Source organism: Neofelis nebulosa, chromosome 12 (genome assembly GCF_028018385.1).
Source record: "Neofelis nebulosa isolate mNeoNeb1 chromosome 12, mNeoNeb1.pri, whole genome shotgun sequence".
Taxonomy (NCBI): Eukaryota; Metazoa; Chordata; class Mammalia; order Carnivora; family Felidae; genus Neofelis; species Neofelis nebulosa.
In genome coordinates this window covers 33,913,216-33,929,434 of record NC_080793.1, presented here as the reverse complement: position 1 = coordinate 33,929,434, position 16,219 = coordinate 33,913,216, and the positions used below count along the sequence as shown (strand labels likewise).

The following is a 16,219-nucleotide window of genomic DNA, read 5'->3' as shown; positions in this document are numbered from 1 at the left end:
GATCTCACCATTCATGAGTTCTGCCAGCTCAGAGCCTGGAGCCTGGAGCCTGCTTCAGATTCTGTGTCTCCCCCTCTCTCTCTGCCCCTCCCCTGCTCACGCTCTGTCTCTCTCCCTGTCTCTCCCTCAAAAATAAATAAACGTTAAAATAATAAAAGGATGGCAAAATAAGTGAACTTAAAGTAGGAAGGAATTCATAAAGATAAAAGCAGAAACAAATAAATTAGTAGTTAAATAAAAGTGGAGCCAATGAAAATCCAGGTGATGGTTCTTTGGATTAAAAACAAGACAATGGGATCTTTCACTAAAGATTTAACTTGTGAGGTTTTTGTTTGTTTGTTTGTTTGTTTGTTTTGTTTTCTTTTGCTGTATGTTCTTTAGTGAGAGAACTATCTGGAGAATTTGTTTATCTCTGGTAGGAGGAATAATCTTTAAAGGAGGCGGGGGGGCAAATGGATCCCCCAGAAGCAACCAAGGTGTCTGCTTCAAGGAGGTCTCTACTCTGCTGCAAAAGAGAACAGGACCATTTAGGGGCAAGTTGCTAAAAGAAACCCTCTCTGACTGTTGGTGATGTAGCTATCTGAGAAGAAAAAGCCAAGAGAGGTTCTGGATCGATGGGAGGAAAATGAGCAAATCACTCCTGACGAAGTGTTCTTGCATCCTGGGAGGGGCTCCACATGGAAGTGAAAAAGCCGTTGGTGGAAAGTTGCAACCTGGGAACCTAGTGAGGAGCGAAAGGATGCCCAGAAGTTTGTCCAGGGACCTGGACCAATGGCGGTAACCAGTCTGACCAGTGTCAACAGCAAATGGCAGCAGGAAGCAAGGGCTGCAGAATGCAGGATTTCCCGGCTTGGTGATGGAAAGACCACCGGGGTTATTGGCCACACCGGAAGAGGACGAAGCTTTAAACGTGAGACGCTAACCCAGGCAAATCTGGTGACAGATGGTATACTTGATCCAGGTTTAGTATAATTTGGAAAAATAAGAAACATGACCATTTTTTGCATGCTGAATTTAAGATGTTAATATCAGTTAAATCAATCAAAAGCAAAGTAGCTAGTTCAATCAGGGGAAAAGTGGGGAAACATCTGTAATGAGAAAGAGCATATGAAAAAAGACACAAATTAAAAATAATGGTACTCAAATATATGCTCATAAATTTGAAAATCTCAAACAAAATGGACTGTTTTCTGTAAAATGCGAGTTACTAAAATTCACACAAGAAGTATAAACCTGATCAAGAAGGACGGCAGAAGCCACAAAGACAACTTGTAGGAAGGATGAGGTGGGGGGCATAGAATCCTGGATGGTTTCGTAGATTCATCTTTTGATTTTCAAGGAGCAGCTAATTTGTATATTTTATAAACTATTCCAGGGCATCTAAAAAGACTAAAATCTTTCTACTACTTACCGTAAAACTAGAATAACTCTGTCAACTAAACTTGGTTAAAGATGACACCATCAGAGTAAAAGATAAACTATTCCACACGTACTTACAGAAAAAAAAAAACCTAAGAAATTAAATTGGTTAAAAGAATAATGCAGCATAACAAAGGCAGGTTTATTTCAGGAATGCTAACATGGTTTAATGTAACTGTGAATTCTAGATCCATTTATCCAGCTACCTAGTCAACCTCTCCATCTGGATATCCAACAGGCATTAAATTTAACTGTTGAGTTTCTCTCTAAAACTTGCTCCTTTGCATTCTTCCTCAAGTTAATAAATAACTCATTCCTTCCAGTTGCTTGTATTGAATACTTGGAACCATCCTCGATGCCTCACTCTTTTCACACCACACATACATTCCATCAAGAAATCTACTTTATCAGCTCTACCGCCAAAAACGATGCAGAATTTGCTTGGTTTTCATTATCTAGTCCAAGTCACCACCTTCCACTCAGCAGCCCTGGTGATCCTTTTAAAGTGAAAGAGATCAAATCTTTCTTTTTAACAACTCTCCAGTAGTCCAGAAATAAATCCCATACTACTACGACCAACTGATTTGCAGGAAGGGTGGCAAGACCACTTAATGGAGAAACATTAGTCTTTTCAACAAAGAGTGCAAAGACAACTGGATAGCTTCATTATAAACGATGAAGTCGGACCCTTACCTCACACCACATACAAAAATTAACTCAAAATGTGCCAAAGACCTGAATGTAAAAGCTAAAACTATAACACTCGTAGAAGGAAACATAGGTTTGGGGCGCCTGGGTGGCTCAGTCGATTAAGCGTCTGACTTCAACTCAGGTCATAATCTCACGGTTCGTGAGTTTGAGCTCCACATCGGGCTCTGTGCTGACAGCTCAGGGCCTGGAGCCTGCTTCAGATTCTGTGTCTCCCTCTCTCTCTGCCTCTGTCTCTCTCTCTCAAAGATAAATAATAAACATCAAAAAAAATTTAAGAAGCAAACAGAGGTTTAAATCTTCATGATGTTGGAGTAGACAATGGTTTCTTGAATACAGCACCAAAACACAAGAAACAAAAGAAAAAAACTCCCCAATAAATTGGACTTCACCAAAATTGAAAACTTGTGCAAAGAACCCATTAAGAAAGTGCAAAGACAACCCACAAAATAAGAGAAAACGTTTGCAAATCATATCTGACAGGGGTTTAGTATCCAGAATATATAAAGAACTCCTAACTCAACAGCAAAAAGACAAACAACACAATTGAAAACTGGACAAAAGATTTAATAGGCATCCCTCCAAAGATGACGTGCAAATAAGTCAGACACAAAATGCCACATATTTTATAATTTATTTTTTCTAGTTTTATTGATATACAATTGGCTTATTGACTTATACAAATGACAATGTATAAGTTTAACGTGTACAACATATGATCTGACATATGCATATTGCAAAATGATCACCACCACAAGTTTGCCTCACATAGTAGTCATTTTTTCCTTGTGATGAGAACTTCAAAGACTTACTCTCTTTAGCAACTTTCAACTACACAGTACAGTGTTATTAACTATAGTCACCATGTTGTTGTACATTAGATCCCAAGAATACATTTACCTTAAAACTGTAAGTGTGTACCTTTCACCCACTTCCCCTATCTCCCACCCCTGTGATCCCATTTATATGAAATGTCTACCATAGGCCAATCCACAGATACAAAAAGTAGATTTGCGGTTGTCAGGCTGGGCCGGGGTGGGGAAGTGAGTGACTGTTAATGGACATGAGATTTGTTTTGGGGGTGATAAAAATGCCCTGGAATTAGAGAGTAGTTATGGCTCACATCATTGTGTACATATCAAAAGCCATTGAATTGTAGACATTAAAATGGTGAAAATGGTAGATTTCATGTTACATGAAATTTTTCTCAATAATAATAAAAAACGCTCAGTCAGTTGAGTGTTGGATTCTGGGTTTGGGCTCAGGTCATGATCTCACAGTTGGTGGGATCGAGCCCCACGTTGGGCTCCATGCTGACAGTGTGGAGCCTGCTTGGGATTCTCTCCCTCCCTCTCTCTCTCTGCCCCTTCCCCACTTGTACTCTTTCTCTCTCTCTCTCTAAATAGATAAATAAACATTTAGAAAAACAAAAAAAATACCCAGTAGATTCTCAACTGACTCAAACTATAAGCCAAAATCCTCACAAACGTCTTGTAGGGGCTGGAAGTCCCCTCGGCCCCAAAGAGCTCTACTCCCCTCTCCCCCACTCTGTTCTAGCCATAATGGTCTCTGTGATGTGGCTCCAGTACCACCAGCATCAGGACCTTTGCACATGCTATTCTCTATATCTGGAACCCTCTTCTCACAGATATCCTATGACTTGCCTCTCACTGCCTTCAGGTGTTTGCTCAAAAAGTCACCATATGGTTGAAGCTCTCCTTGACCTCACCCCACCCCACGTGGCATATCCTATTCCCCTTACCCTACTTCACTTTTCTCACTAGCACTTATTATTACCTGACATGTTATACATTTATTTTCTCATTGTTTTCATCATCTGTTTCCCCATACTAGAATACCAGTTCCTAGAGGGCAGGGACTTTGTTTCATTTACCAATGTGTCACAGTGCCTAGAACAGTGCCCAACACATGCCAGGCATTCCACAAATATATGTTGAATGAATGCATTATAGAATGAACAAAGGAAATCGATGACTATAATTTGTCACACTAATAAAACAAAGAAAAACAGGCATAGCTATTGATATAGATTCTAAAAAGATATCTGATTTCTTAAGCATGCATACCGGGTTCAAACACTGAATAAATAAAACTAAAAGGTCCCTTAACATGATGAGGAATATCTGTTCTTCTAACAGACCTCATACCTTACAAATAGCATTCTCATTAAAGCCAAGAATAAGACAAGAATATCCACTATTATCACTTTTTAAATATAACTCTAGGATGTTATGTGAATAAGGCAATAATAATAACAATAATAATAGCTAATATATATCGGGTGGCTTTTTGGTCGCTGCTCTAAGTCCTAAGTACCTTATATGTATTCATTATTTTAACAGTCACAAAAGCCGAGGTACTATGAGTATGTCTCCATTATGGCGGACAAGGAAAAGTTAAATAATTTGCCCAAGGTCACAGGGGTGGAAAGTAGCTGAGCTAGAATCAGAACCCGGGCAGTCATTCTGTTCTAACCACCATCTAGTGCCACCTCAATGAAAAACCATGAAGATAAAGATGCTGTAACACTGGAAAACAGAAAGCAAATTGATTCTTCCTCAAGATGGTATTGTTGCCCATCCAGAAGACCCAAGGGAATGAAGTGAGAAAAAACTACCAGAAGTAATAAGAATTCAGTATGGCCAGTCACAATATGTACATACACTGATCGACAGCTTTCCTCTATTCCAGTGATAAATAACAACTTAACATCAAGGAAAATAGATCCCATTTCCGTAAGGCAGTAATAAATGTGGAATACTTGAAAATAAGCCTAGCATGAAATGAAAGGGACGTACAGGAAGAAAATGACAAAAGTTCATTGAGGACCTAATTAGAAACTTTGAATGGAGTGATGTTCTATGTTCCTGAATGGATAGATTCAGCATTATAAAGATGTCAAATGTCTCCCAATTTAATTTTGGAATTACTAAAATTAAAATAAAAACACCTATTGCATTTTTAGAACCTTCTAAAAATTAAATCGGTGAATATAAAGACATTGTGAAAAAAGAAGGAAGGATTGCCCATGAAGTTGTATTATACATGAATAATATTTAAAACACAGAGATGCCAATTCCAGAGTAGATAGATTAATGGAACAGAATGAAATGAAAACCCAAGAACAGTCTTAAGCTACAGCATCCAATATGGTGGCCACTAGCCACGTGTGATTACTGAGAATTCGACGTGGCTAGTGTCACATGTTGAAATGATAATGTTTTGGATACACTGCATTCAATAAAATATATTATTAAAATTAATTTTACCTGTATCTTTTTACTTTTTAAAATATGGCTACGTAGAAAATTTAAAATCGGCTTGCATTGTGTTTTTATAGAACTGATCTAAAGTATAAAAAACATGTAGTACATTATTTTCTAAAGATACAACTTAGCACAGGCATTTTAAATGAGTTGGGGAAAATATATTAATGAAATGCTGGAAGAATTATTGACTGACTATGGGGGCAGGAGAAATAAAGGTTTGATATTCCAGGCTATATGCTAAAATTTCAGATACATTGAAAAATGAAGTAATAAAAGTACTAGAAGAAAAAGAAAATGTAGGTGAATATTTACAGAAATTGGGGGATAAGAAGGACATGCCAAATACAAAATGAAAAATGAAAAAAAAATGGTCTTGATAAATTTGACTATATAAAATAGTAAATTTTTTAATAGCATCAAATAACATAAAAAACAAAATTGAATGTCACATGAAACACAGGGAGGTATCTGCGACCAATGTGATGAAGGGCGGACACGCCTCACTTATGAAAAGCTCTTACAAATCAGTAAGAATAAGAACACTCCAATAGGAAAATGTGCCAATAACATGAACAGCCAATTTACAAAAGGAGAAACAGAAATGAGACAGATTCCTAGTAAAAAAGAAATTCAACCTTAGAAGTAATCAAAGAAATGCAAATTAAAACAGCAATTGCCAAGGATCAAAAAAGAATAATATATAACGTTGGCAATGAGTGCTGTCATATACTGCTATGCAACTCTAAATTGGTATGATCTTTCTGGAGGACAATTTGGCAACATGTACAAAAGGTTCCAAAATGTGCTTACACTATTTTCTAGGAATTTATCCTCAGAAACTAATCAGAGATGTTCACACAAAAATACAAGTATGAGTTTCCTGCATTGTTGTTCGTAATCAGGAAAGATTGGCAACCATCTCCATGTTCAATAGTGGGAGCTTGTCTTGAGTGATTACAGCATAGCCATAGAGTAGAATTTTTTTCAATAGCTATTTGCAAAAAACAGCAACAGAGAATATACATCTACTTCCTGTCCCATCTCAAATTCCTCAAAACCGCAAAGATTTTTAAAAAATTTTTTAAATGTTTATTTATTTTTGAGAGAGCGAGCGAGCGAGAGAGAGAGAGCAGGGGAGGGGCAGAGACAGAGGGAGACACAGCATCCAAAGCAGGCTCCAGGCTCTGAGATGCCAGCACAGAGCCCGACGTGGGGCTCAAACTCGGGAACGGCAAGATCGTGACCTGAACCAAAGTCCGACGCTTAACCGAATAAGCCACCCAGAAGCCCCAAATGACAAAGATTTTTTTAAGAAAAATATCTGTAACAGCTCTGGAAAGCAGTGAAGAAGCCCGTCAATGGACAGAATATTTGCAGAACTCTTGGAATATAGGAAGAAAGGGAACAGGCCACGGGATGAATAGGACTGGAAGGAAACTGCCCAAAACACACCAGAGAGGGTTGTGGCAAAGGTGGGGTAGCTTCATGGTGTCACCAGGCTCAGTGGACAGGCTATTATGAGTCACAGTGGGAACAGTACCCGCTGGCCTGGAATTGCTAAATTCCCCTGGATTGTTGCCCCTAGATTGCTAAATTAAAGAAGCTGTTTCTATAGTAAAAACATGTATTTGTTTATACATACTCACTCATACACATTGAAAAAACTATGAAGACATATGCTATTGATGTTAACGATGACCTTTCAGTGGCTAGCTTATGGCTGATTTTTAATTTTCCTTTTTGCTCTTCTATGTTTTCCAAGTTTTCGGCATTGAGTACATATTAATATTAGGGTTAGAAAGCAATGTATTAGTATGTTTAAATAAAGAAGCAAAAAAAATGAAAGCAAAGAGAACTTGACATTTTTATGTGAGAAAATAACTACAATCTTATTAGTTTTCTTTTGAGTCACTGCAGTAACCTCCTGGCTGGTTTCCCAGATTGCTACCATCTCTCACTCCCCGCTTAAAAGCCTTCCATGGCTCCCTACTGCTGCTGTTCAAGCCCAAACATAGAGTCATGCAGGGCAGGGCCTTCGCCATTCTTCCTTCCTCCCAGCCCATTCTTTGCTTCTCACGTTACACACTGACTATTCGCCTTTTCCTGAAGGTTCCACACACCTTCCAACTCCAGTCCTTTGCTCCTACTGTCCTGGCACTATCCAACCCTGGCAGCTGGGTCTTGGGGGAAAAAAAAACCTCAGCCAGAATATACCAGAATAGCTTTAGAGACCTGCACACTATGAGATGCACTGCCCTGTCAACCAAGAGACCCAGCTGAAACAAAGCATCAAGGGATACTTCAGTAGGAGCCAGCGTAGAAAGATAGAGCTGGGCTCTGAGATTCAGAATCTGGGAAAATAATGAAAATTAAATGTGGAATCTTATGATGAAAATTGCAGGGGACCTCAAGGAGCTCCCCTTGTATCATGAATTGATTGGTCTATATATCCAGCTCTTTGCTTCTGTGGTAGGGTTTTGCGGTGGGGATACTGGCCCTGGCTGGTGGTCTCCTCTCCACAAGGGTGGGCACGAACCTGGGTTTACACCTACACCTGCCACCTCGTGCCTGTGAGACCTTGGCAAAGGGACTTAATCCTTCTTGAGTCTATTCTACAAAACAGAGGTAGCCTCGTGCTGGGTGACTGAATGTCATCACCTGCACACAGTACCCTCACACCCCCTAAAAGGCAATAGATGATGTTATACTTACATTTTCCCACACCAAAGGTTCTGCTTCATGGGGCTAGAGTCATGCTCTGGGAACCAGAGCCCAGGGGCTGTGGGGGATGCCCTAGAAGTGTTGTTGGTGAGGGCTCTGAGGCTGGCGTGGATGGCAGGAACCCTCCCCCCAGACATCTCCAGGATCTCCTTCTGGATCCTCACCCCTGTGCTCTGGGATCCACGTGGCCTGGGCGGAAGGTGTATTTATCTGATATCACAGCCCTGGTGAGCTGAAAGGCTGGCACTCACCCAGGCTCTGGATGAGCCCTGGTGGTTGGCACCACATTCCCACAGCCAAGCTTCCTGCCCTCTCGAAGCAGGGTCCGGGGCAACTCCTTTCCTTTCAGAGTAGGGCTGTGTGTGTTGGAAGGATGCTCAGCTCTGGGGACCTGGCGTGGAATGCTAGGGAGGAAGCATCCTGCAGGCCCCGGGGTCTTCCTCTCACACCACGGATGGGGCAGCCATCTCCTTCCTGTTCTGAAGTGGAGCGGGGAAAGTTTCTCCCGAGGGCAGAGCCTCTGAGCCAGACCAAGGGCATCCAGGTTGGAGGTCTGCCTTTTCTTCAGAAGTCGTAGTCAACACATCCACCACTGGGCAAGACCCCTGAATGGCCTCCCAGGTGTGTGCACACCACCACAGAACACTGCCACCAGCGTGGCGGGAGCACTGGAAACCACACACGTGACTGTGGATGGTTCTCACCCACACAGGGGTCTTCCCACTGTGGGGGGATGGGCACGGCAGATCACCTGCTAGTGGGTTGCACTTTCCTCTGGGGCCACGCGCATGAAGGAACAAGTGTCGTTTGAACCCTAGAGTCTGCCCCATGGAGCTTCAGCCTCAGAAGGCTGAAGGTTTTCAGGTCCAGTCCTTGACCTTGACTTTGAATTTCTGCCACTGAATATCTGCATGGCCCAGGGCTTCAAACAAAAGCCTATTACTTCCAGTACTACCCTCCACTCCTCACCCACTGCCATGTGTTAAATGAACAGGCAGCCGAATGGGCTTCATCCATCCCAGTGTTTCCCAAACCTCAGTCCCTCCTGTACCCCTTTAGAGGCAATTTCACCACCTAAGTGCACCACCTCTGTGCTTACTGGCTTCGTTTTTTTCCTTTGAACAGCCTCACTTTTTAAATGAGGTTTCCATTCCCAACAATAACCTCACTGAAGTGCGGTTTTGATGAGCTAGCTATCTTTTCCTCCCTGGTATATAATAGCAAAAACACACAGCTGTTAAAACTGTACAAAAATCCTATCACATATACATACACCCTGGGAAATAATGGACCCCCCCCCCCATCCCCTCAAATGCTAAAGAGGCTGCTACGAACAGCTGTTTTGGTGTGGGCAGGACAGATAGGGAGCAGTCCCTGCTGGCTGGCCCGCAGGCCAGGTCTCTCCTAGGGCTGAAGGTAAGAGCCCAGAGAAGGAGAGGACATTTCTTGCCTAGGGGCAGACAGTCATCGCCTAAAAGCATTGGCAAGTTTTCAGATGAAAGTTGGGCACAGGCTGGGGCACTAGGACCACTCGGATAAGAATCTGGTCTGTCAGCAGTCCCCTCCTGCCTCCTAAAGATGGAAGATCTGAGGATGTGTGGGCTGCCCAGGTGATCCTGCAGCCTGGAGGGAAGCCAAGGACAGAGAGGAGAGGTGCCTCGGTTCTTGCAGCAGGCCTGTCCCTTCTCTCAGATAAAGTAGACCTCGGAGCACAGTGACCTCAGCTGAAGGCTGCCCTTTCCTCCAGCATAGGGGTTCGAAAACCCCAGCATACTGGACCCCACCCCAAAGGGTCTGTTTCAGGGTGACCGGGTGGAGCCCTCAAATTTGTTTTTCTAACAAGTTCCCAGGTGACAATGACGCTAATGCCTCTGGTCCAGGACTGTACTTTTGAGAACCATTGGGATTACCTGAAGTGTTGCCCACTCAGAATGAACATCCCAGGATGACACAGCCGACAAAAAGAAGTCAGACACGAACTACAACATATACATTTCCAGTGCCCGACATCGTTGTCACCCAGAAGCATGATGCAGATCCTGGCCACTGCTGTTTCCAGCGGCTGGCCCAGAACTTCCCAGTGAGATCTCTAGAAGAATCTCCGCCGAGAAACAACGTCCCATCCAAAAACAAGACCCAGGTGAGAAACGACAGAACGGCCCGCCTGAGGTCTGTGGGACTGTAACTTGCTGCCCGTGCAGCCCCTCCCTTCTTCTCTCTGGCCCCGGTGACTCAGGCTAGGAGCAGGGATCTCTCTGCACCCCTCCCTCCCCACCTCACCATCCTAGGTGCAAGCAGACTGAGGGCAACAGAGGGGAAATTACTGCATTTGTCCCCAAGAATCTGGCCCGATGGATAGAGAGACATTTACTGAAATCCTTGCTGAAGACATGTGTCAGGCGGCATGCAGGGTGAAGGGACAGAAAGGTCGGGGTGGCTCTTGTCCACGGAGGCTCCCCCTCCAGTGGCGGTGGGTGATGGGTGAAGAAGCAGATGGCGTACCACACTGCATTGTGCAAGGAGCTGGGGCAGAGAGAAGCCTGGGGTGGGGGGAGGTGCGGGGAGCACAGAGGCAGCACACGCACGTCATCCAGCCTGGGGAGGAAGGATGGCCAGGTGTGGGGGAGGACGTTCCTGCAGAGAGAACGTGGAACGTGGAGGTACGGCTGCACCAAAGGGGGAACAGACTGGAGTTGAGAGGAGGCCTCGGGGGACCATGAAGGGTCTCTCCAGCATGTCAAGTTCATTCCTGCTTAGGGCAGCCGAGAAGGGCTGATGACTCTAACAAGGCTGGCTCCTGGATTAGATGCAAGCAGGAGGCCCCTGTCATCCACTGCTCTGTTATAAAAAGCAGTAACTTTAGAGGAAGTGACCAGAGACCCCTCTAGTGGGGCAGATGGTAACCCGGCAAGCCGGAAAGGCCTCAAGGGGCCAGGCGGGGCTGTGGAGGGCTGAAAGGGCTGTTGCTTTCAGGAGGAACTCTACAGATGGTGCCCTTTCGGTGCTGGACAGATCAAGGGCCTCAAGGATCCCACCACTTGGGGGAGGTCTCTGGGATGGAAAGGTCAGCCCCAGAAGTCCTGAGATCACTTGACGACCAGCAACTGAGCTGGGAGCCTCAGAGCCTGCTTGGAGGGCAGGGAGGAAGGGGAGCCATGCAGCCACACAGCTGGGCTCCTGCGTGGGGGCAGTCACAGGCTAAGGAGCCAGATTCGAGATGATAATAAAAATAACAGCCACCTCTTGCATGGTGCTTCTTATGAGCCAGGCACTTCAATTAGCACCTTAAGTTTCTAAACACAGTTAATCCTCATCATCCCTAAGACTTAGGTACTGTTGTTACCATCGTCATTTTCAAGGCGAAGAAATTGAGGCACAAAGCGGTGAAGTAATTCTCACGGCCACACCCCCAGTGTGGCAGGATCAGGGTCAAAGACCAGATCACCCTAGGCCCTCATCACAAATTCTTTGAGTTAGGAGAGATCGTAGAAGTCAACTGGCTCCACTGCCTTATCTTACAGAAGGGGAAACTGAGGCTGCTCAGCTGGCTAGTTGGGTCACAGAATTGGGAACCTAAATTGGTAGACCACAGGACCTGGAACTTGGAAGGGGGCGAGGCCCAGATATACCTGCGGCTGTCTGCTGGTTCCCCAGGCAGCCCTGCTCACTGCCTCTGACTCCACCCTAAGCCCTGCCTCCATCCTGTTCCTGCCATGCCCACGTGGATGTCACTCAGCACTCTGGTCTCCCCCCTCCTTGCCCCCAATTCCAGTGATATCCACCTCCACTCCACTTCAGCTGTTCACACAGAGCCAGGGTCTGGCCCCTCCGTCCTTCTTCCAGTTCTGACCGCCCCTCCCATCCTTCTGGCTCCCTCACCCCACACTGCCAAGCTTCCCAGAGACTTCCAGAGCTCCACTTCCTCCAAGCCCACGGGCCATCTGTCTGCTCATCCCTCTCCATCCCCAGCCCCGTGGAGCACCCACTCAGCAGCACCCTCAATCTTCATCACCCGCCCCCACCTTTGTCTTCCACCTGGCAGAGCCCCACCCTCCACCTTCTCCACCCTGCTTCGCAGTCACCCAGTCACCCGCCCAGTGGAGGCCTGACATGCTGCTGGAAGACCAAGGCTACTCTGAGAGCAATGGCCCCCACCACAAGAGGGCGCCGTTTCCCACCCTGGCTTCCTGAGGGATCCAACTGGGAAACGTATATTAACGTGGACAGCACATTGAAATCACCAGGAGATTGAACAGATTCTAACACGAGGGTTATCTGGATTTTAAAAGCTCCCCAGAGGATTCTGAAATGTGCCCTAGCCACACAGGGGAATACTACTCAGCTGTATGAAGAAACAAACCACTGATAACATGCTACGTGGATGAACCTTAAAAACATTATGCTAGATACAAGAAGCGAGACACAAAAAAAGTGCATGTTATATAATTCTACTTATAGGAAATTTCCAGAACAGGCAAAACTATCGAGCAAGCAAATGACCCTGGGACTGGGGGTGGGCCCGACTACAAACGGGCACAAAGGAAACTTGTGAGGTGATCGGTGTGTTCTAACACTGAATTGTGGTAAGGGCTGCATAACCACAGAAATTTGCTACAAATGATTGGACTATACACTAACAATGGATAAAGTTTACGGTATGTAAATTATATCCTAGTAAAGTGGTTAAAAGTTGTGGTGGTGGCGGCGGGTAGGGGAACCCAACTTAAAAAAAAACCAATTCCCGGGTGATTCCAATAAGCAGCCAGAGTCGAGAACCCAGTGAAGGAGGCCTGACCCCTACTGACCCTGAGGCCGTGTCCATTACTCCCTGGCCCTCCACAGCACAGGGTCTGTGCACATCACAGACCCTGGCACACAGTAGGCCATTTATTATTTTTTTGAGTGAATGGATACGCATTCCTAGAGTTTGTCCCAGGAATTAGTGGAGTAGAGGATGTCCATTTAATGAGCATTTACTACGCAGAGATCTTTGATATTCTTGTCCTGACTCTGTCATCTCTGAGTCCCTGTGGGATTGGGATAAATATCCCCATTTTACACAAAGGAAACTGGATCTTGCTCAGATGAAGTGAACAGCCTGTGGCCCCACAGCCCTTGCCTGGCAAAGCGGGGTCTGGAGACCTGCCCATCTGATCCCAGTCCCGGGCCGCCTCTGGGCACCACGTACTAGCAGGGGCCCACAGGAGCAGCTGGTCCCTAGGTGGGATGGCCCGCAGCCCTGCACCCCTTTCAGCCCTTCTGGGATTAAGCTTCCCCCTCCTCTGCTCCTCCTCCAACTTCACGACTGCTTTTGTCTGACCATCCGTCCAGTGCACCGCTTGGGAACAGAACCGCTTGACGCTGCTGATCGACCAATTTCATAAAAGGAATCCAGCTTCCCTCGCACTCATGAAAAGCTGTTAGCCCCTGGCGAGCCTCCATGCCTGCACTCCAGCGATGCAGCCCAGACATCGGGAGAGGGATGCCAAAACCCTTGGGCACACAGAGGAGTCAGCTGGCCTGAGAGATTTAAATCGAGAGGGGTCCTTGCCAGCAATACCACGAAGCAACATCCTGTCCTCAGAAAAGAGGTTTCCCACTGAGATGTCCTGAAACCTCAGCTGAGCGCCCTAACTCAGCTGTGTAGGGATGGAGATGTGGTCCCAAACTGTCAATACTCGACCCCAGCGAGGACAGGGACAGTGTAATAAGGAAAGCAATGGCTGACAGTTGGAGGGTCAGGGCGGCAGCATTCTCTTTATTAGCGTGTGCCCTGGAGGAAGAAGCTAAATGCCCTCTGTAAGCCTCAGTTTCCTCGTTTGGAAAATGGGAACATAACCCCTGTCCCCCCATCATCCACCCCCATCTCTCACCGGGCTGCTGCTGTGAGAGTGTTTGGGAATCTATAAAGCACTCAACTGAGTGGAGACTGAGAATTTCTTTTCTTTAAACCAAGGTTTTGGGGGTATTTCCAACCTCCAGAGTTACAAGCAGTTCTCACGTGACAACAGGAAGCTATGGATGGAAAGGAGCAATGGGAAGTGTGACTCTGGGAGTCAGGATCCCAGGATTCAGTCCTGCCTTTTCTGTGAACAATCTTCTGTGACTTCTGAGGTGCTCTGAAAACCTGAATGTTGTCCCTTCCCCTTTCTGGGTCTCGGTTTTCATTTCTATATGACAAGGAGTTGGGGGAGGTGTCCCTAAAGGTCCCTCACGCCATGACAGCCAGACCTGCGACAGCCGAAGACTCCAATGGGAACAAGCAGATGTCTCCAAATCGCTGCAGAGTCTGGTGTCAACGGGGTCACAGGACTGGGCATCTCCACCCTTGCCATCAACCGGTTTGACACTCATTTTAGAGCACTGGTCACTGCCTTATAAAAGGCATAAAAGGCGTTCTTGCAGCCAAAGCTTTTGCAGCCTTTGGCAATGAGTCACTCCCGCAGGGGGTCAAGTTTCCTTTATGCCTCTCCCTAGGGACTGAGAAACAGCGAGGTGGGAAGATGAGGACTAGCTTTGCCTGGGAAAAGTCTGCCTTGTTTGGATAACCGCAGACCGTGGGGCCAAACACTTCTGCTTTTCAAGCACCTCTGAAAACACCCCTCTCAGTGTGGGAACTTTACAGTTTCCAAAGCTCTTTTGAATCTATGACTGATGTCGGCAAGAACCTGAAGGGAAGGCTACGGTCCCCATGTTTATAGGGGAGGAAACCCCAGCTCAGAGAAGTGAGGGGACTTCTCCAAGGTCACACAGCCAATGCATGGAGGGAGCTCTCCTTCTCCCCCCCCCCCCCCCCCCCCGAGAGGTAGGGCAGAGCCTCAGAAAGTACAAAGCTGCAGTGGAAACAGGTCTGGTGATTCCCACTGCTCTGCACCCACCTTCCCGGACACACACCCAGGGGTGAGTCCTCCCTGACTCCTGCCGTGGAGGTCCACCGACCCACACCCTTCCTCCCTATGCAGTTCACAGTTTTTTTTCTCTCAGGCCGCTAAGCACATATAGAATAGCTTGTTTTGCTGGGACGCTCCGGGTGTCCAGAGCACATGCAGGAGAGAAGAGGAAAGTAGGAGCTACAGGGAGAATGGGAAAGAAGGCAAGAGATCCTTTTGCACACATCTGAGTAGGGAAAACTTTTTAAACACTTGCTAATATCCGCCGTTAGTTAAGAAGCGTGGAAATGGGCATTTTCACACGCTGCTGGTGGGACTAGAAATCAGAACAGCCTCCCTGGAGGTCAGTTTGTCACAATATTTTAAATGATCCAATAATTCCACTGCTATAAATCTGTTATGGAGATGCCCACCCGGGCGGGAAGGTGCTGGCTGTGGTATCAGAAAGCTGCACACATTCAGTAAATTACCGTCTATCCATCTGACAGAACAGCATGGCCCATTAATAGGAATGAGGTCAATCAAGCTCTCTAAGATCCGTAGTAAAGTGAAAAAAGCAAAATATATAGTATGGAGTCATTTGGGTTTAAACAGTATATTGAAAAAGTTCTGGGCAGATGAGCAGTAAACTCAAAGCAGGAGTTCCCTTAGGAGAGAAAGTAGGATTTACAGGGATTGGGCAAAGCAACGCTTTTACTTTTTTTTTTTTTTACTATATATATTCAACTTGTTTTTTCTTTTGCAACAAAACAAAACAAAACCCTAAAACACCACATATGATGTGTGTGTGTAAGCCATTAAAATAAATAACCAAATAAACCCCCAAACAAACCCACCAATCCACGGTGGCACTGGAGCCTGCCTTCCAAGCCAGCCCCTCCCCAAACTCCCCTTACAGTAGAAACGCTCTTGGGGGCACAGCATGATTTTAGATGGTCACCCGGCATCAGTAACAAGGACAGCAAACCTACAAGAGCAGTAAGGGAATGCATCACATGATTTAGCCCAAAGGCACGACAAAAGGGAAGGTTGGGCTCCTGAGCTGTCTCAATGTAGGTTTTCACCTCTGCCGTGCACCAATTGCTCAGCCACCAGCTCTATTTTGTCGGTGGTAAAACAGCTCTGATCCTGCTAACGCAAGCGTGCTTACAAGCCCTGTGATATCACCCATCCCTGATTGAGCCATATTGC

General features: G+C 45.7%; 1 protein-coding gene across 1 annotated transcript in view; it reads right to left on the bottom strand.

Annotated features, from left to right (window-relative positions):
• The window catches only part of GABBR2 (gamma-aminobutyric acid type B receptor subunit 2), a 351,377-nt gene that overhangs the window by 193,917 nt on the left and 141,241 nt on the right, over nt 1-16,219 (bottom strand). The window lies entirely within an intron of this gene.